The sequence below is a fragment of the Leopardus geoffroyi genome, chromosome A2 (genome assembly GCF_018350155.1).
Source record: "Leopardus geoffroyi isolate Oge1 chromosome A2, O.geoffroyi_Oge1_pat1.0, whole genome shotgun sequence".
NCBI classification, from domain to species: Eukaryota; Metazoa; Chordata; class Mammalia; order Carnivora; family Felidae; genus Leopardus; species Leopardus geoffroyi.
In genome coordinates this window covers 31,406,355-31,427,883 of record NC_059331.1, presented here as the reverse complement: position 1 = coordinate 31,427,883, position 21,529 = coordinate 31,406,355, and the positions used below count along the sequence as shown (strand labels likewise).

The 21,529-nt window shown below is 41.0% G+C and overlaps 1 protein-coding gene across 5 annotated transcripts in view; it reads right to left on the bottom strand.

The window, feature by feature from the left end:
• The window catches only part of ATXN7 (ataxin 7), a 142,547-nt gene that overhangs the window by 118,065 nt on the left and 2,953 nt on the right, over positions 1 to 21,529 (bottom strand). Inside the window, exon 1 of one of the 5 annotated variants that reach the window (XM_045493419.1) lies at positions 15,678 to 15,699. The exons of the other annotated variants lie outside the window; for them this stretch is intronic. The gene's annotated coding sequence lies outside the window, so the exon portion shown is untranslated. Of the gene's footprint in view, positions 1 to 15,677; positions 15,700 to 21,529 lie in introns of those variants that run through there. 5 annotated transcript variants of the gene reach the window in all.

Here is a 21,529-nt window from a genome sequence, read left to right as displayed (position 1 = left end):
ACCATAAAAGGGTAGCATGACAGGGATTTCTGTGGTGATGGAATAGTTCTGTACCTTGATTACTGTAATGGTCATACAAATCTACACATGATATAAAATGACACAGAACTACACACATACTTTATACCAACATCATTTTTCTGGTTTTGATATTGTTAGGTAACATGTAATTGATGGGAAAAACTGGGTGAAGAGTAACCAGGACCTCTCTGAACTGTCTTCCCAACCTGTGAATCTTTAATTATTTCAAAATAAAAAAACCAAACACCAAAACTAAACTAAGTATGTTAGATTATAAACATATTTCACAGAATCATTTATGAAACCTGTAAGATTAAATAAAACTCAAGCCTATGCAATTATTTTTTTTATCATCTGATTTTCCATTTTGTATACAAACTACCCATGATCTTGACAAAAGCAAGGAAAGAGTAGAAATGGAATAGGTTTTATAATGGGTCTTGCTGTCAGGATGCTTGCTGTTCATGAGAACATGAGTAACACAGACCACTTAGGCAGCAACTATCTGCATGTCTTACAAAGGGCAGGTAATATATGATGTGCAAAAAATAAAAACATGCACTTAAAGGCTTATCTTAAAACCCATAAGACTTTGCCACTAAAAACAAAATAGAAAGCCAAAAAAACAAAAAAAAAGAAAAGAAAAAGGTAGAAAGCCATGGAACAGCATACCTGAAGCCTTAAAAATAAAAAACAAATGTTATGATTTCTGCATGCTAATGAAGATCCCACTGTGCATATGATTATGCGTAATTTGCAAAATACATTATTAGACTTATATGATTACCAAACAAGAGATTTTTTTTTTTTTTTTTTTTTTTTAGGTACACATGGCAATAGTTTCTACAATTCAAACATCTCTCTGGCTAAATTAATATAAATTGCTGCCACATACCAGTAATAAATAAGAGACAAAAAGAATTCCAGAAGGTGGGATGCAAATTAAACACAGCCAGTATAAGTTCTTCTCACTTGAGCTTTAGACAGAAATCTTTTTATCACTGATTAAATGTAACATTCTGGGACAACATCAAAAACATGACTCCCCGATTCCATGTATCTCACACCTAAGCTGGCTCAACACTGGCTCATCATAACTCGGAATCTAAAGAGAGGTTGGCAGCACTTCATAAATACCTTCCTGTTCGCTCCTTTCTAGTGATGCAATCTGACCTACATTTCCAGTGCCCATTGAAACTTCATAGGAGGGGGAAGAGGAGAGTTTTTCATTTCTCCTACCCTCTGATTAACTAGGACAGCAAATGCCACTCAAGGGACTGCTACTGGGCAGAAGCAAAGGGGGGAAAAAGTCATGCCAGTAGGAAATTCCACAAGAGAACATTTAAAAATCCTGCATTCTCTGATTCTGCAAACAAACTGTCATGGCTTTACAAGATGACAGCAAAGAAGAGTTGCCCCACTTTACACCATAATCAGCCTAGAACACCAAGGGCTTTTATTTACTTCAGGCTCCCAGTGTGATGAAAATTAAACTTGAACTACAGACTCTCGTCCGTGCAACTGTCTTTTTGTAAAAATAAGCTTTTAATTTTACAATGATGTTAAGTTTACAAATAGGGTGTAAAGACCATACAGAGTTCCTATATGCCCCACATCCTGCTTCCCCTATTGTTAACCTCTCCCATTAGTATGCTACATTTGCCACAACTAATGAACCAATACTGACATATCATTCTTAGCAGAGGTCCACATTTTATTCCAATTCCCTTAGTTTTTGCCTAATATCCATTTTCTGCTCCAGAATCCCAACCAGAATATCACATTACATTTAGTTGTCATATCTCTTTACTCCTCTTTGAAACCGGCAGTTTCTCAGACTCCTTTTCTGATGATCTTGACAGCAGTTTTGAGGAGTACTAGTTAGAAATTTTATAGAAAGTCTCAACTGTCCAATGGCTTTCTCATGGATTATAGTAGGATTATCAGATTTGGGGAGGAAGACCACAGTAAAGTGCCATTTTAATTGCATCATATCAAGTGTACATTTATCATTGTTCATGTTACCTTGATCATCTGGCTGAGGTAGTATTTGTCACGTTTCTCCACTGTAAAGGTTTATTTCCTCCCTTTCCCTACTATACGCTTCAGAAGGATGTCACTAAGTACAGCCCACATTTAGGGGATGGACAGTTATATTTTACCTCCTTTTGGGAGATTATTGCTAGAAATCATTGGAAATTCTTCTACATGGAAGATTATCTATTCTTTCCTATTTGCATACTTGGCCAATCATTTATTTACATCAGTATGGACACACAGATATTCCTTTTATATTAATATTTTATTTTTACTTGTTTATATATTTATTAGCACCATTACATTAGATATGTATATTGCATATTTCATTTGTATTTATTTTACGTCTTGGGTTATAATTTAAAGTTATATTATTTAGTTGTTTAAATTGTCCTAGCTTTGACCCACTGGGAGCTCTTTTAGGCTCCTGTGTCCCTTTGACACACCCCATCAGGTACGTTGTGTGGTGTTTTTGTTTTTAATTGGTGTGTTTTGTTTTAGCACTTTCTTGCTTTCTGGCATCAGAAGATGCTCCAGGCTCATCTTGTTTATTCCCTGCCCCAGCCGTGGAATTAAGTCATGTCTGGTTCCTTTTATTGCTGAATGGATTTAGAAACCAAGGTCTGGGCAACTGGGTCTTATCATAGTCTTTTAATGTTTGACACTTTAAAATTTCTACGTAAACTACTTCTATAGTAAATCAACAATTATCTTTTAAGTATCTTCCTTTTGTGGTATAATATGATAAATCATGACGATGCTCAGTAATCAAACTACCATCTGACTGGCCACCTTTCAGGTTTGATATGGACAACAAATGCCTTATGATAATCAAATTCCTCCAAAAAAAATTTTTTTTCTGTTGTTAAGGGGGAAGAGAGAGGAAATCTAGATTTAAATGCAGCATGCTTGCTGTTCTAATCAAGAAGGTCTCCTCCTTTCTCCCCTCATTAACATTAAACAGTATGTCAACTCTTAATTACCTGAGCTAAAGGAAAATACAAATATCAGTTGGGTCTGGCTTTGAAATATATTAGTGAGGAGTTATGGCAGCAGCTACACCTTCCTATTTATGGTTTGTTTATTTTAATGTTACACAGTTTTTCTTCTTTGAAACTAAACTGATCAGCCCAACACAAGGACAGAACCAGGAGCTTCTGCAGCAGTGGGGGCACCTAGTGGGAAGCAAACAGATTTCTGTAGATAACTGTAGATAACTCTACAGACTGGAGTTAATCCCCTGCAACACACACAGGAAAATTCGACCTCAGACTCCAACCGTTTGTCTGTGTAAACAGGCAATGCTAATAAAATCTTTGGTGACCTCAGATTTGTTTTTTGTTTTTTTAGAAGAAAATAGGCTGGAGCCAGCCCCTAATACTGCTTTTCTCTGTCATCTTTTTCTCACTCATCTGACATTTATACTCAATCAACATTTCTTGAGCCTCTACTATGTACTAGGCAGCACATTATGCCTGGTGCTTCCAATTAATCCAATAGATTAGACAAACAATCAAGAGCCCTGTTCCCATTTTTACCTCCCAGCAGAGCTGCTGAAATTGCTGGGAGATAAGTCAGGACTTTACAACGCTAAAGGTACAAAATGGTTTGAAGAAGCACATGGTTTAATGTCTACTTATAATGTTGATATCAACACCTTAGAAAGATCATAACTTCCTTATCTGTAAAACAGATCTAAGCAAACCTACTTCACAGGGATACTGAACGGAAAGCACAGGCCTGGCATACACAATGGGTTCTGTAAGTATTAGTTCATGTTCACATTTTGCATTTCATCATAAACATACCCAGGAAACACTAGGACTGCACCAGTAAGGTGACTGGTTCACTGTCTTTTTTTTTTTTTTTTTTTTTTTGGCAATTTTATTATCTTTGTAAACACTAAAATCACTATCTTTTAAAAATAAAAAATGTCTGTTCCTATGTCCAAGTCAACCTGTGTTTGATAAACAATGCACATTCATCGAGGAGGCATGGGCCAGAACGGACAGGAAACATGTATTAACAACAGCAGCTAACACTGTCTGAAAGCTTATTTTTGTGCCTGGCACTGTGTGGATGTTACACCAAAAGCCCACGAGGCAGACATTTTAACGAGCCCTAATTTCCAAATGAGAAACTGAGGCTATAGAGGTAAAGTAACCTGCGTGAGGTTGCCAGGCAATCTACCCTCACAGAAAAACAGCACCAAACAACAGAATTCTACCAAACAACTGAACAGAAACATCCATTCCTTACCTCACGCTGCTAATTCCTTTTCAAACACTAGTGCTGGGTGCTACAGTGGAATGAAACCATCAGCTAAAATGCTTCCTTTGCTACAGAGATGCAAACTGGGAGAAGGGCTATAGACACTTTGGCCCCCAAAGGGGACTGCAAAGTGGGACTTCCCACTTCCAAAAGATTTTCAATACATAAAACTCATCAAGGTCTCCCTACAGCGTTTTACAGAAAGTAGCAACTCCCTGGCCTAGCCTGCAAGACTCTTCCCCCTGTGACCCCAGTTCTTGCCTTGTGATATTTGTACTACATTCTACTTCTGGATAGAGCTTTTTTTTTTTTTTTTAATGTTTTTTATTTTGAGAGAAAGAGAGAGAGAGAGAGAGAGAGAGAGAGAGCACTCCAGAGTGAGTGAAAGAATCCCAAACAGGCTCCACCATGTTAGCACAGAGCCGGATAGGGGGTTTAATTCCACAAACCCTGAGATCATGACCTGAGCCAAAATCAACAGTCAGATGCTCAACTGGTGAGCTACCCAGGTGCCCCTGGACCCAGCTAATTTCTTCAGGACTCCGTTTAGAAGTCATGTACCCCTTCATATAAATGGAGTTAATCCCATACTCTGATTCCGTAAAACTGGTTTCAGTCCACTTCTTCATGAATGTCAATATCCTAAGAATGAGCATCCATACTAGCCTGTATCAAAGACCTCCCTACAGGTTTTACCCCTAGGACAATCACATAAAGGTGTGGAGAAGAGCAATCAGTTTTTGTAATTAAACAGATCAGGATTTAAATCCTGTTTTCTATTTACAGTGACCTTAAGCAAGTCATTTCACCTCTATGATAAAGTTTAATTGAGGAGATAACACAAGCACAGTGCATAGCACATACTAAGTGCCATACTACAGATAAGAAATTGAAGTCTCAATTAGCAAGATACCACAAGTCACAGAGCTGATGAGTGGTAGCGGTCAAGGCTTAACGACAGTTCTTTTTCCTTCTTTCTGCAATTCTTTATTGAGCACCATTATTAAACACCATGCTTGGACTGAAGCCATTGCTGTGAAAGAGACATGTAACCTGCTCTCAACGTACTTACATTCTGGTAATGAAGACAGCCATCATTTACACTGATAAATTTGAAAGTGCTTGAGGAAGAAGAGCAAAGTGCCTGATTATATATGGGTTTTAGAACAAGTAATAAGATCCCTGAATTTTGTCTGGAAGGTCAGGTAAGACTTTGGTAAAGAGGCAGCATTTCAACTAGGACCAGGAGGCAGAAGAGACGTTCTTAGACGAGGGTGGAGCAGGCAACCTTGAAGCCAAGGGAATCTCAAGAGAAAAGACTGTCATAGTATGGTGTGTCTGAAGAACTAAAAGGCCAGAGCACCTGAGGCTAGAGATACAGGAGGAGCCAGATCAGAGGACTACGGAGGGACATGGTAAGGGTTTTCAACACCATCCGTCCTTGAAGCAATGGGAAACCACCGAAAGATTGGCTGCCTGTGATGAAACAGTATTAAAAGACTCACTCTGATCCCAGCTCCTTGAGCTCAGGGCCTTTTGGTATCTTTTTGTCATCTCTATTTCTAAAACATAGGAAGCTGTAAACTTTTGGTAAGTTATTGTGAGCCACAGGAAAGATTCTCTGGTAAAGACCAGACTAAACCACTTCTCCCTCATTAATCCCACAGCTGATGCTTCTATTAAAGGACCTATCACTGATTACTACAGTTGGGTGTGGACCTTTTTTCACTGGTCTTAAATTCTGGAAAGCAAAGTAGGTATCTTATTTATCTTTTCATCTCTCAAAGCCACGTGCTCAATAAAGTCAAGGATCGAAACAGACCCTCTTTTAATAGCTTAAAATCCTTCTTATATTTCTAAATCAGCTGAGTAAGAATTTTGTTGCCAATTCATCTATGGTAAATAGATCTGAAGGGATAAAATGCAAGGATAAAAAAAAGTTCCACTTTTACAGCTTAACTTGTTTTTATAAAGATTTTATTTTTAAGGGCGCCTAGATGGCTCAATCATTTAAGGAACCCACTCTTGGTTTCAACTCAGGTCATGATCTCATGGTTCATGGGTCTGAGTCCCACATCAGGCTGCGTGCGGGTAGCACAGGGCCTGCTTGGGATTTTCTCTCTCTCCCTCCCTCTCTCTCTGCCCCTCCCCTGCTCGTGCATGTTCTCTCCCTCTCTCTCAAAATAAACTCAAAAAAGAATTAAAGAAATATTTTATTTTTAAGTAAGCTCTACACCCATGGGGTCTTGAACCCACAACCCGAAGATCAAGAGTTGCGTGCTCTGAGTGAGCCAGCTAGGCACCCCCGCAGCTTAACTTTAACAATACAAACCCATTTCACCAATGTGTGACCAAAAGTATACTTTTTATATTTTAGGATAAATCACTTGTACAGTTCACATGCATTATTTTTTTTTAACCTTAGTTTAATTTTAACCAAAACCAAAATGCCCCAGGAGAAGGTCTTTCAGTGATTTTCCAATTCTTATGAGAATTGTTCAGATTAGAATATTTAATTACTCTGATAAGAGTAGGGTAACTGTTTGGACTCTATTAAAAGATAGAACTTAGTCATAATCAATAGCTCATATGCTTCATGGTTTATCTGGGGATTTCAGGAGGTGAGAATGGTGAGCCAGCAGGATGAAACCACCAGTATGAATATGCCTAGGGTGTGCTAGTAACTCTCCATTGGCCACCACTCTGGCCCAGCTCAATGCACCAAAGACTTGACGTCTATGGGTAGCATCACTGGGTTAATACAGGCAGGCCTTGGGGCGCCCGGGTGGCTCAGTCGGTTGAGCGTCCGACTTTGGCTCAGGTCGTGATCTCACAGTTTGTGAGTTCGAGCCCCGCATCAGGCTCTGTGCTGACCGCTTGCTCAGAGCCTGGAACCTGCTTCAGATTCTGTGTCTCCTTCTCTCCCTGCCCCTCCCCCGCTCACGCTTTGTCTCACTCTGTTTCTCAAAAATAAATCAATGTAAAAAAAATTAAAAAAAAAAAATACAGGCAGGCCTCCAGGTGAGTTTGGTCAATAGAAGGCACTGAAAGAAGATCAAAGAGGGAGGAAAGAAAGTGGAGGAGGGGAGCATTGCTTTCTTATTCCCTCTCTGCTCTGGGCTACAGATTCAGGCAGTGGCTGAAACCTCGGGGCTATAGCTCCTGCCAGACAACCCCCCCCCCCCTCCCGCCGTGGCTCCAGGTCTCTCGCCGGACTTCAGTAAAGATACCTCTTCTCTTTGCTCCTTTGGATCTAATAGTGATAATGGTTTTCTGTTGCTATTAGTTCCTGGGTGACAGGAACTGCATGTTACCCTTAACACTCCTCTGAAAATAATCCTTTCATTAGTCCTCAGAACCATCTGAATGGGCTCAGTTTCCTGCCAGACCTAAGAATTCAAACTATAGACTTGCAAAACCAGCAATCTCCCTCCTTAGCATATAGCAGTTATCATCACAATGGTTATTCATCTCCCAAAGCAACACCTTCAGACCTAGCCTTGCTTGTAAGCTCTTACAATGCTCCAGCAGAAATGACACCTTTTAGGGGCGCCTGGGTGGCTCAGTCAGTTGCGCGTCCAACTTCGGCTCAGGTCCTGATCTCACAGCTTGTGAGTTCGAGCTCCACCTCGGTCTCTAAGCTGACAGCCTGGAGCCTGCTTTGGATGCTGTGCCTCTCTCTCTCTGCCCCTCCCCCCACTTTCTCTGTCTCAAAAATAAACAAACATTAAAAAAAAAAAAAAAGAAATGACACCTTTTAAACTGGTCAGTACAGGAGAACACTGGAGGGTACTCTTTTTTTTTTTTTTAATTTTTTTTTTCAACGTTTATTTATTTTTGGGACAGAGAGAGACAGAGCATGAACGGAGGAGGGGCAGAGAGAGAGGGAGACACAGAATCGGAAACAGGCTCCAGGCTCTGAGCCATCAGCCCAGAGCCTGACGCGAGGCTCGAACTCACGGACCGCGAGATCGTGACCTGGCTGAAGTCGGACGCTTAACCGACTGCGCCACCCAGGCGCCCCTGGAGGGTACTCTTGAAAGACAGCTGGCAGAATGGAGAGCCCAACGCAATTCTCTAGGCAGGAGTCTGTTACGTGTCAAGAAGAAAACGTTTGACGAAGAGATGCTACTTCCTCCTACCTCTCCCTGGGTTTCCTCTCACTAAGGGCTTGGAGTCAAAGTCAGCATTGTATTTTCACACAGAACACCAAGAAGTTGTATCACTGCCTGGGGAAGTCGTCCTGCGTGGTACCTCACTTTGCTGGTTTCTCCGACCTGAGGATCTGCTTACCACTAGGCCAAGGCACACAGAAAGAGAGCCAACCATCTTGTATTACTAGCCACTTGCCCATGAGCTTTCCTTCTTTCGCTCTTTCATCCCAGGATAAATCTTTCTTCTACACTAAGGCAAAAGATGAGCAAGTTGAGAAAATTCTAATTGTTCAGCCTTGCCTGTCGCTTTAACAGATCTGACCAGATTAGCAATTTTCTTTTCCACAGGAGAGGACTGGCATATGCTTATACCATAATCTGCTCTGAGCTCCTTCGGATTCTTCTTTTATCAAGGCAACCGGATTTGAGGTTAGATGTTAATTGAAATCACCTGGGAATATCTAAACAAAGTTGTTTTTTTTTTAAGTTTATTTATTTTGAGAGAGAGAGAGAGAAAAGTGCAAGCAGGGTAGGGGCAGAGAGAGAGGGAGAATCCCAAACAGGCTCCGCGCTGCCAGCACAGAGCCTGATGTGGGGCTCCAACTCACAAACCGTTGAGATCATGACCTGAGCTGAACTCAAGAGTAGGACGCTTAACCGACTGAGCCACACAGATGCCCCTCACCTGGTAGTATCTAAACACTCCACCTTGTTTTCACTTAGTACAAGTAACCTGAAGATGACTATATTTCTGAATATTGGGACATTTTTTTGAACAAGAGTTGATTTAAAGAATTCTTTTAGGGGGCTGATAAGAATTGATGTGGCTTCTTTAACAAGCTACCCCACCAAGAACTCCAAATGTCTCCCGCTGCAACCAGTAGACATTCAGAGTAAACATAGAAGAGTTGCTAAGATAAAGACACAGGCAGACAGACAGTAGTCTGCAGAAAAGATGCTCTGCCTCACTTCAGCCAAGCCTAGTCAAGCCTAGTCAAGCGGCAAGATAGCTCTCTTCTCCCACCTTGGGGTGCAGGGGAGAAGCCTCTCTCTCCTGCCTTGGGCAACACCTAAGAGGCAGTGAGATTAACAAAACTTGATTCCCACTGAATATCCATTGCTATCACTCATTAATTACCCTTACTTATAAACATTCATTCCAAAGGATATTTAATGGGGAAACTCTATAACCAGCTGGGTGGATCTACATCAAATATTAATAGTGGTATCTTTGGGTAGTGCAACTATGAGTAAACTGTTATTTCCTTCTGTGCCTGTGAGGTTTTCTAATTTTTCTACAAATACCTATTTTTTCTTAGTTGTTCTAAGAGGGGGTTAACTCAAACATTTGATTTTTGCAATCAGGAAAAAGTTATTAACCAAAAACCCTGCAAACATTCAAATATTTCAGTTTTCCACGAGAACCAGATTTATGTAATTTTTTTACGGAATTCTTAAAACTCAAAATCAAAATCATATTTTTTAGCTTTTGTGTATTCTAAGATTTTCAATACTATACTTTATAACTTGTGTTTTAAAATAAGAAGCCAGGGGTGCTTTGGTGGCTTAGTCAGTTGACTGTCCCACTCTTGATTTCAGCTCAGGTCATGATCCCAGGGTCGTGGGATTGAGCCCCACGTTGTGCTCTGCCCTGGAGTGTGGTGCCTGCTTGGGATTCTCTCCCTCTCCCTCTACTCCTCTCCCCCTCTCGCGCTCCCTCTCCCTCAATAAAATAAAACCATTCAAAATGTGAAAAACAAATGCTAAACTGGATTTAGCATGTAATTTTTATCCAGGTCATATCACAACCTTAACTGAGATCATGTAGGCTCTTTTCATACTCTAAAGTACTAACACAGATTAAAAAAAAAAAGGGGGGGGGGAACTGTTTCTCTCTGTAAATACACCACTCAGAAAATATCATATGTAGTTATATGGTTAAGAGACTACAGATACAAAGAGTGGCGTTTCTTCCACTACAAATGCTACCCAATAAAAATTTTCCAGTCTACAGCTGATTAATACTTGATACCTGGTCTATGGAAAGGAAAGCTAATCATTGCTGGCTGTTAGCTAAACCAACAGACACACTAAGAAACCTGTGTCCTATCACATCATGACTGCTGTTTACTATGCAAACAGATTTTTCAGTTTAGCTCCATCATTGTTCTAAACAGAAAACTGGAATACTATCTTTTCTAGGAGCTACTGTTCTCATAATCTATAATAACTAAACACATATTACTCACTGTCTTGTAGTGATGAAATATATTCACACGGAATCTCAAAAACCATAAACATTTTTACTAGCTTCAGGAAGCTAGTAAATCTGAACAAGTGATTCCTTTTAAACTGTCCTAATGTAATGGCAAATGGTCTCTTTTCTAACTTCGATTTCCAAATGATTTATAGTTATAAGTACCAGAACAATAATAATCAACAGGATGGGTAGTGGAGGGAGTAGCAAATGGAGTCTTAAATATCTCCTTTCAAAGCAGCTAAGAAGAGCTATGTTCCAAAACACTAAAAATGTCTTTGTGTTCAGAATGTTAAAACTTAAACACAGCAGTGAACAAAATATAAAGAGATGAAAAGTATGCATATTTCAATGAAGAACTTTGTAGGCACTCTTTTCAGGATTAAGTTCAAGGATCCTAAAGGTTCAAAATACCTGCAAAAATGAGGCAAACTAGAAATGCAAGAGAAAAAAAGACAGTCTCTGACTAGTGTTAACATGTTTAGAAGCTGTAGAAATCAGCACCTGAAACAAATCAGGAAAAGAGTATTTAAAAACTAGTGTTAAATGTCAGGACAAGGTTCTAGAAGCTATGGAGAAAGTCTTAAGATGTGTCTATTTACAAAAAGTTCTGGCCAAATAAGAACCACCACATCACCACGATGACCGTGTTAATGGTGCAAACTACAGTGACACCTTACAAGCAAGGGGAAAGGGCCTAACATACAACCCTATTGTTAACAGAACACTGTCTAGAGACCCTAATTAAACAAAAGTGTCAAGTACTCCTCTCAAAATCACTCGTAGTGCTGGGCCTGAACAGCAGAATACAGAGCAGACCGTTTAAAAGAAGAGTCCAGGGGCTGGGAAGACAAGTGACTACACCACAAGGTGGTAATTACACCGTGGTAAAATAAAAAAGGCCAGACTGAAGGGCTCCAAGAGGTACTTCAAAACCAGCTAATCTAATCGTGGCAAGAAGAGGTGGGACAAATCAGCTTCTCAACGGACTGTGGGGAAATAAAACACACTGGTCCTCCACGTCAAGAATAAACGAAAGGGAACTACCTGCATCACACAACAATGTCCCCACAGTAATAAAGGCCAAACATATATTCACCTAGCTCCAATTTATCCCCAAAACTTGAGAAACCACAAGAGAGGCTTCTTGAACAGTCCTCAGCAAAGGCATGAGTAGTCACACCTCGGTTTTCCTGCCAACAGTCCTGCGTTGCAGGGGAAATGGCTCACCTTTCCTAAAACCATATGCTTAGATGAAAAATAGGGAAAATACGTTTTTCTGACTTCAAATAGTTATTAAACAAAATAGGAATATATATGTATATATATTTGATACATGTGTATTTGATACGAGTGTATATATATATATGTGTGTGTGTGTGTGTGAAAATGCTCTGAATAAAAAATCACACTGCATTTGCACATTTTACTGCTAGAAACATAGTTTAACTTCTACGCTAAAGGCTATACAAATGTAGGTTGTTCCTTCAGCTCATAAGACCTAAATGTTTATTTGTAAGACCTAAAATGTTTATTTGTGGGGCACCTGGCTGGCTGAGTCGGTTGAGCATCTGACTTCCGCTCAGGTCATGATATTGTGATTCGTGAGTACAAGCCCCAACTCAGGCTAGCTGCTGTCAATGCAGAGCCCGCTTCAGATCCTCTGTCCCTCTCTATCTGCCCCTCCCCTGCTTGTGCTCTCTCAAAAATAAATAAAACATTTAAAAAATAGTTTAAATAACATAAAAATAAAACGCTTATTTTTAAGTAGCAAGGTTACAACGACAGCCAGTAGACACCTGGAGAAGACAGAAAAAGAAAAGCAGGGCAGTATGGGGAACATTTAGTGCAGGAGCCAATAATTACATTTATCTGTATCCTAAGGGGATCACTATGCTAGGTAAAAATGTTCCTAACAAGAACCCTGTAACCAATAAATGGTCAAATTACAGTTCATATGATTTTCTTTTAAAAATCAGGGAAACGATAGAAAAGATGACTATGTAAAAAATGGATAAATTTGTTATTACTCTTAGAATGATAAGCACTTATTACTAGCAGAAATGGAAATAGATGGTGAAGAGTCACAAAAGTACTTCTCAAACTGGGGTTTAAGAACCTTTAGAGGCATGTGGGGTTGGGAGGGAAAGGGGTGAACCAGAGGTCATGAAGGGGTTGCAAATAGATGTGTTTAACAATGCACAAAGCGGCTCGTACAAATGTTCAGACACTAGACATCTGTGGGTTCTATCAACTTTGCATTCACTCCCCTGCTGGGGAACACCTCCACGCCCCCCAAAAACACCACCACCAGCAGGTAGTTTCTTGGTGAAGCAGGAACCAAGGCACCTTCCAGGATCCAGTCTGATCTCTCCGTAGAGAATGTAGTTAAAAAGAGTTAGACACGTTAATAAGTCCAGCACCCTGAGAAGACTGTCCACTGAGGCCTGCTGGTTCTCTATTGTCAATTAGAAGAGCTACACCACATCCTTCGAATAACCTCCTTTTTTGCTTCTAGTAGCCCGATTTTGTTTCTACTACTTACAATGGAAGACCTTTAACCGATCAGCCATGATTTTCTGTCTAGGAGAGTCTATTTTCTCAAAGATTTGGGGGGTAAAATGTAATTTGACAAGTAATTTTAAACTATTAGTTTTATGACAAAAACAAAGGGATGTTACCATGGAGTAGGCTACAGAATTCATGTAAAATTTTGAGATATTGGATTTTGCTTTTGAGATTTTTAAAGATATGCTTCTTCCCCCCTCCTCCCTCTCCCTCTCTCCCAGGAAAGTTTCTTTAGCAATGGATTTAAGAAGCGCTGATCCAGGGAAAATCTTCCTTAACTTTTAGGATCTGCCTCTAACTTCTTAAAGATCTAGGACAAGTTACTTAACCTCCCTAAGGCTCACTTATCACAACTTTAAAATGGGAGTAATAATAGTACCTATCTCATAGAGGCGTTAGTTATCCTAAGAGATAACACAGGGAAGCACTTAACACTGTGCTTCACAGCAGAGTTTGTCAGTCATGGCAAACAAGGGCTAATGTACAAAAGCCAGGTGCATACTGTTTGCAAAGATGGCCACAACAATACCCCCACCCCGCTCCTGCAGTCAGCATGACCTGTCATATGTACTCTGCAGCATCTCCCATCAAAAGGTGGTGCCTACTTTCAACTCTTGGCTCCGGACTGGGCTTGTGGCTTTCCTTGATCAACAGAATGTGGCAGAGTGACCCTGTGGGACTTCTAAGCCTAGGCCTCAAGCAGCGTTGCAGCTCTCACCTTCTTGAAATGTAACATCTCCACGTGACGGTATTTACCTGGTCTTAGCTGCTAGGTCATGTGGTGGTCAGATGAGCTGTCCCAGCTAGATGCCTAGACCTAGAGATTCCCTAGACTAGCTCTGACTGGAGCCTTCAGAGGGCAGCAGCCACATTAGTGACCTCAGGCCCAACAAAAGCAGCAGCAGAACTGCCCTACCCTAATTCTGTGTAAATGGTCATTATTTTAAGCCACAAAGTTTTGGAGTGGATTCTTCTTAGTCTACAATACATAACTGATATGTATACTTAGTGAATTACCATAGTATTTCTAGATTTTTTTATTCTACTCACTTCCTAAAATTCCCTACAAACAAACCCAAAGCCCCTATCTTTGCAAATAAGTATGTCACAGCCTGCTGTGGTTGTACTTCTCATTCTTCATCACCAGGTCAATGTTTCTAATTTCATAGAAACATTGAAATGTATCTCAGAACTTGGGGGTTTAGGGTGGAAAGTAAAACATACCCCCAAACCAAAATAACTTAAGTGAAAATAAAGTGAAAATTTTCTAAAATTATCACAGGTACACCACAAGGATGCAGGTGCAAACATAGTTGAGCTAAAAATGAAGTAACTGGCTGAAAGAAAAAAAAAATGAAACAAAATTGCTCTGATTCATTCAATAATAGAAATCAAAACAGACTCTCCCTTCTAACAGTTTTTGTGCCTGGCATTTTCTTCAATATGCTTTATTATTATTATTATTTTAATGTTTATTTTTGAGAGGGGGAGCATGAGTGGGGGAGGGGGAGAGAGAGAGAAGGAGGCAGAGAATCAGAAGCAGGTTCGCGCTGTCAGTGCAAAGCCTAATGCGGGGCTCCAACTCACGATCCATGACATCATGACCTGAGCCAAAGCCGACGCTCAACTGACTATGCCACCCAGGTGCTCTTCCTTCCATATACTTTAAAGATGACCAAAACCTTCTTTTATTTATTTTTTTAAACGTTTATTTATTTTTGGGACAGAGAGAGACAGAGCATGAATGGGGGAGGGTCAGAGAGAGAGGGAGACACAGAAATCGAAGCAGGCTCCAGGCTCTGAGCTGTCAGCACAGAGCCCAACGCGGGGCTTGAACTCACGGACTGTGAGATCATGACCTGAGCCAAACTCAGACGCTTGACTGACTGAGCCACACAGGCACCCCCCAAAACCTTCTTTTAAAGGTTTGTCACTATGCATTGTCAACAGGAAGGAAATGCTTACTTTAGGTCACTATCCATTCAACAAATATTTATGGAGTACCACGTCTAAGCTAGTGAGCTGTTAGCCCCTGAACAACTTGATAGTGGACAGAGACAGCACGGGTAAAGGGAGCATGACATGACTAGGCTGAACCTCGATCACACTCCTGTCTTGGTCAAGGTACCCGCTCTGGTTACAGGGTTTAGGCTGGTGAATGTGGCAAACAAGGCTCTGCCCTCATGCAAGCATGCCTCTAGAAGGAGAGAAATATTAGCAGCTGACATTATCATCACCGATACTATCACTATCGTTACCATTGTTACCATGTACCTTTACCCGTCCCACCACTTCTTCCTCCTTAATGAGTGCTAAGTATCTGGCACTCTACTAACCACTTGCTGCCTTCAATCTTCACAACAACTTACCAAGGTATTGCCTGCATTTCCATTCATTCATCCGTTCATTTGTTCATTCATTCAGTAAGCTCTACATCCAACGGGGCTTGAACTCGTGACCCTGAGATCAAGAGTTGCATGCGTGCTCTACCGAGGGAGCCAGCCAGGCGCCCCTGTATTGCCAACATCTTACATATGAGGAGACTGAGGCCCTAAATGGAGAAAAGTAACACAGATAGTAAGTAGTGAAGCTCAGGTTTTAAATGCTACACTATACTGCCTCCATACACACAAATTACTTATGATATTACAGGAATTTCAACAGGGGGAGAATCTTTCACAAGAAATGAGGCACAATGTACTATCATGCAAATGTGTTCAGTAAGTTTCTTCTGAAAACTGTTATTTAATTCTGTATGGATTTTTTTCTGTCCTATTAGAAAGGTCTGGAAAATATTCTTATTAGCAAAATAGAAAGCATTTAAAAAAAAAACAGAAAACATTTTTAAGATATATGAGAAAGCGTATTTCACATCTAATACAACACACACTATGAAGGGAAGTAGTCAAGACAGTTCAATTAGCCACAAATAGATATTTTCATTGCTATATTTATTCTTCAGTATCTTTATTATTTTTCCTGATTATAAAAGCAAATGCTACATGAGAAAAATGTATTTTTTTAAAACACCCACAATCTTATTACCTAGAGATAACAAATTCCCATTATTTGGGGTATATCCTTTCAGATACTTCCTTTTAAATTTCTACACACGGGGTTTTGTCCACCTTAAGAAATCATGCGTTAATAACAAAAAAATCACGCGTTACACATATTCTCATACTACCCTCTTCTTCCTAAACATCATTCTATGTCAATGAATATCGGCCTGCATCATCTTTTTACTTTTAAGATTTTATTTTTAAGTAATCTCTACCCCAACATGGGGCTCAAACTCACGCCGAGATCAAGAGTTGCACGCTCTACTGAGACAGCCAGACGCCCCTTGCATCATCCCTTTTAATTTTTTTTTTAACATTTATTTATTTTTGAGACAGAGACAGAGCATGAATGGGGGAGGGACAGAGAGAGAGAGAGACACAGAATCGGAAGCAGGCTCCAGGCTCTGAGCCATCAGCCCAGAGCCCAACGCGGGGCTCAAACTCACAGACCGAGAGATCGTGACCTGAGCTGAAGTCGGACGCTTAACCGACTGAGCCACCCAGGCGCCCCGCATCATCCCTTTTAAAGACTGCACAGTATTTCACTGCATGGTTAGGTCCTGATAGACTTAATCAGTCCTTTCACAAGCATTTGGATTACTTTCCATGTTTTGCTATTATTACTATTTTTTTAATTTTCTAATGTTTATTTTTTGAGAGAGAGAAAGAGAGAAAGAGCATGAGCAGGGAGGGGCAGAGAGAGAGGGAGACACAAAATCCGAAGCAGGTTGAGCCGTCAGCAGAGAGCCCAACGTGGGGCTCCAACCCAGGAACTGAAAGATCATGACCTGAGTGGAAGTCCGACGCTTAATCTAGTGAGCCACCCAGGCGCCCCCTATGTTTTGCTATTATCTAGATGTGGACTTGCCATTTTATGACTTTGAATGCATATTGCCTAAATTGTCATCCAAAAAATATGTACCAAATTTGCCTTTAAAAAAAAAAAAAAAAAAAGGAGGGGCGCCTGGGTGGCTCAGTTGGTTAAGCTTCTGACTTAGGCTCAGGTCACGATCTCATGGTTCGTGGGTTCAAGCCCCGCATCAGGCTCTGTGCTGGCAGCTCAGAGCCTGGAGCCTGCTTCAGATTCTGTGTCTCCCTCTCTCCTTCCCTCCCCTGCTCATGCTCTGTCTCTCTCTCAAAAATAAATAAACATTAAAAAAAAAATTTATAAAAAAAAAAAAAAAAAAAGGAAACCCTTGGGCACCTGGGTGGTTCCATCGGTTGAGCATCCGACTTCGGCTCAGGTCATGATCTCATGGTTCATGAGTTCAGGCCCTTCATCGGGCTCTGTGCTGACAGCTCAGAGCCTGGAGCCTACTTCAGATTCTGTCTCCCTTTCTCTGCCCCCCACCCCCACTTACACTCTGACTCTCTCTCTCAAAAATAAACACTTTTTGAAAACTAAAAAAAGAAACCCTTAAATTCTAAGAGTAATAACATATTTTACTACTATCTAGATTAAATGGCAAAATATTTTAAAAACTGCATCTTATCTTTAAATATCTAAAATATTGATGCATAACTGATATTACATTAAGTTTATATTTGGAGGGGGGAATTCTAAATTGCCCAGTAACTTCTAGTGGTTTTATTTTTAGCATAATGTTGTTGTTTGAAAAGTTAAACTCCAAAAAAAAACATAGTTGGGGCAAAACAAGCAAATTAGTGGAGAATATTAAAAGGCAGAAAGGGAGGCAAAATATAAATGAATTAGTTACGGCAATTACCAGGTCACCAAATCTGCATCCCATACAATGACCAAGAGAGAAGGGTCAAGAGAGAGAAAAAGGGAAACTAAAAGCAGCAGCCCTCAGCGTTGCAGCGATGGCCGGATGAAATTACACACAGACATATACATCTACATGCTCTGTACACATCAATCCTGGAGCTAGTCTCCAGAGGTTAGAGCACAAGAGGAATCTTTGTGTGCTTTAGTTAACCAAACATCATGCAGAAAGGAGGTGGGGGAGTCCACATACAGATTTCCTTAAGGTAAGAGCGTCTAGTCAGCAGATTGATGGCCTAGTATATTAGTTACATCCGTCAGGACAAGGGGACAACAGGAACTTGAAGCATAAGACAGCTCCAAAGGCACTGATTCCTCTCAAAACCATCACACAGGACAGGGGTCAAACATCAAGCCCTATGGAAAGCTGGGCAAGGTAAGAACATTTTTAGCAATAAACAAAATTTACTGGTGATATAGTAATATACTGCTAAGAAGGGATAGGGCGCCTGGGTGGCTCAGTCGGTTAAGCGTCCGACTTCAGCTCAAGTCATGAGCTCACCCTCCGTGAGTTTGAGCCCCGCGTCTGGCTCTGTGTGGACAGCTCGTAGCCTGGAGCCTGCTTCAGATTCTGTGTCTCCCTCTCTCTCTGCCCCTCCCCTGCTCATGCTCTGTCTCTCTCTGTCTCAAAAGTAAATAAAAACATTAAAAAAAATTAAAAAAAAAAAAAAAGGGGGAAAGCCACACACTATAACTGAGAACAACTAACCTGACGGAGTTTCATCCTGATAGAGGAAGACAGGGGCCTTAGGTAATGCGGCCATACCAAAAGCATAGAATACTTAAGGCAAATGACACTGTGTGCAGGCAGGGGTGTGGGGGCAGGGGGTAGCTTGATGATGCCACAAACCTATAGGACTTAGGAGTCTAACATTCTTCTAGGCAAGGGGTCAGCAAACCATGGGCTATAGGTCAAATCTACCCACTGTCTGTACACACCATGAGCCCAGAATGGCTTTTACATTTTTAAATGATTGAAAAAATAAAAACGTATTTCATGGCACATAAAAATTATATGAAATTCAAATGTCAGTGTCCGTAAGGTTTGGTGGAACACAGCCACGGCCATTTGCTTATGTCTCTGGCTGCTTTCTAGATACACTGATAGAGTTGAGCAGGTATGACAGAGAGGATGGGGGTGGGAGAGGTGGCTGACAAACTGGAAAATGGCCTTTATAGAAAGTTTGCTGACCTCTGTTCTAGGCCATAAAACCATGTAGGTTTTTAATGGATCACAGCTCCAAACCTGTGCATGCTTGTTGGCTTGGCCCCTAAAATACCCAGGACTTAGACATAACCTGCCAGCCTAACAGAGAATGCAACCCCACTGTTAACAACAGCAGACAGGTCCTGTAGATGCTGGGGCACCTGGCCATGGTAACCAGAAAGATTTGAAAGGCTTTAATGAGTTGGAATTACGATGGTCCCTAAAGGTTTACACAGGAATATTTTGAAAAACCATATTAGCTTTTCCTTTGAAAGACAAGAATGAAATCAGCCTCAAGATGCCTAGTACCTTTAAGATTTATACTAGGGGCCTAGGGCTGAGCAAAGCCTTTTGCTTTTATTATCTCATTTAATGGTCACCTCCTCCTGACTCAAAGAGGCTGGATGGCTGAAGCTGAACACAGCCAGAAAGCTTAGGAAATGGGAGTCAAACCCCATCACAGCTTGTGTCCATACCACTACCCTCACTTGAAAGCACGAGGCATGGGGCGCCTGGGTGGCGCAGTCGGTTAAGCGTCCGACTTCAGTCAGGTCACGATCTCGCGGTCCGTGAGTTCGAGCCCCGCGTCAGGCTCTGGGCTGATGGCTCGGAGCCTGGAGCCTGTTTCCGATTCTGTGTCTCCCTCTCTCTCTGCCCCTCCCCCGTTCATGCTCTGTCTCTCTCTGTCCCAAAAATAAATAAACGTTGAAAAAAAAAAAAAAAAAAATTAAAAAAAAAAAAAAAGAAAGCACGAGGCATGAAGGCTCACCACAAATAAATGAAAAGACCACAGAAACAGTGGAAGCAAGTATGCTCTTACAGCCATGAGCACTATAAGTATTTTAATCACATCTGTCTTCTAACTAATAACACCTTCTCTTCCTTCAGTGTTTAGAGATAGGAAAATATAATTCAGTTCTTCCAGACTCCTTTCCCTGGTGAGAAACATCAATGCAGGTACCCAGTTGTGGAGCCATTTTAAAGACGTCAGAATTAGGCAGCCAAAGTTATAGGTGTAATTTCCACTCATGAAGTCCCTGGAACACCTGTGAGGGTCCGTGTCAGGAGCAGAGGAGCAAACATTTTCAGAGGCAATGGACTAGAAAGTACATGTGCAGTTTCTTAGTTTAGATTTTTCGTTCAAATTACAAATGAAGAGAAAAAGTTAAGCGGAATCTTACACAAGGAGACAGCTATGATATTGGTGGGCTGGCACTGTTTCTTTCTGCCCAGCACTCGTGTCCTCAATTTCACCAATCACCATCATCTTCCCTCAACCTTCCCCCGGACCTCTACAAGAGAAGGACCACTTAATCCAAACTCATTTTTGAAAACCTAATTTTTAAAAGATGTTTCAATTTGTTAATATTTTCATCATACTTTGAGAAATAATATAGATCATTACCACATACCATGTTTAGACGCATTCATTCATTCATTCAGGTGTTTATTAGTGTTACCTGCGCCTAGCTTCCAAGTCCTTCATACGGGCCAAGTGAGGGATTCAGAGTTTTTTACACAGGAAACTTCATGCTAGCCTCCCCATACCTCTACCGCATAGGCTTTACCCAGATGAGGAGCTGGACGGTCAGGTAGGTTTCTTAGCCACACTGAATGAAAGAACCCAGATCCGAACTTATATCTGCCTGACTGAGAAACTGTTTTTCCCATCACGCTCTGCTCAGAATGCTTACCTCCCAGTCACGTTTCAGATTTGCTGGACAGCAATAAGAAAGTGGAGCTGGGCGAACCATTTGCTTCAAGGGCTGGTTGTCAAGATCAAATCTCTGCTTATTGACCATCAGTCTATCTGGTCTAAACTTTTAAATATAATTTTAAAACAGGGGCACTTAGGTGGCTCAGTCAGTGAAGTATCCTACTCTCGAATTCGGCTCAGGTCATGGTCTCACAGCTCATGGGTTCGAGCCCCACATCAAGCTCTGCCCTGACAATGCAGAGCCTGCATGGGATTCCTCTCTCTTGTCCCTCCCCTGCTTACACGTGCACATGCTCTCTCTCCCCCATTCTCTCTCTCTCAAAAATAAATAAATAAACTTAAAAAAATAAAAAGAGCCACAACGCACCCAGGAAGAGCATGTCAAGCCCTTTATGTGTGTGAATGGTTTATCAACTAACAGGCAATGCCTTCCTGTGGCAACAAAGTGG